This window comes from Oenanthe melanoleuca, chromosome 8 (genome assembly GCF_029582105.1).
Source record: "Oenanthe melanoleuca isolate GR-GAL-2019-014 chromosome 8, OMel1.0, whole genome shotgun sequence".
Taxonomy (NCBI): Eukaryota; Metazoa; Chordata; class Aves; order Passeriformes; family Muscicapidae; genus Oenanthe; species Oenanthe melanoleuca.
In genome coordinates, this window is record NC_079342.1 from 22,516,740 (window position 1) to 22,517,482 (window position 743).

The following is a 743-nucleotide window of genomic DNA, read 5'->3' on the forward strand; positions in this document are numbered from 1 at the left end:
GGCAGATGGAGATGCTGGAGTCCTGCTTGTCCTGACGTGTGCAGGATGTGGAGGACGCCTGCCTCCGGATTTCTCTATTCCCTGGTAGAAGTGGTCATGTCCTCCTGCAAAGCAAAGACAAGGAGTGAGGTGGAACTGGCCTTCATGCCTTGTGTGGTTTGTCAGCTACCCTTGAGAACAAAGTGCTAATGGACCTGGGCCTGTGGAGCCTGGCATCCTCCTGGCTCTGTCAGCAATCTCAGACAAGCGTTCTTGCCCTCTGCCTCCACTCCTCATCCTTCTTCTAGCACAAAAGTGATGTAGTAGGTGAGGCCAAGGATCCATCTAAGCTCATTTTCCATCTCAGAAGCAAAAGCACACAACTATGTGTGATGATTTCCACCTCCACCTCATTTCTAGGTCTGGGGATTTCCTGAACCTGATGATTATCTAGTAAATCCCAACTGATCTGCTTTCTGGGCATTTGTTCAAGCCGGCCTTGGATCTCTTTGCATCCCCAGTTCTGCTAGTTACCTGGAATTAGCCCTGCTCTTGCAGGTTGCTTGGTTTGCGAGCAGGCAGCCCCTACCCACCCTCCGCAGGCTTCCTGTGAGCTCATCCCGTTTCACTTGGCTCCCTGCAGCCTCCGGCGTGCCCGGGCAGCCCGGCTCTCCCCAGCCAGCCCCGCCGGGGAGGCAGCGGCGCCGGGGCGATGGAGCCGTGCGAGCGGGACGGCAGCGGGGCTTCTTCAGCTTTATGGTTTA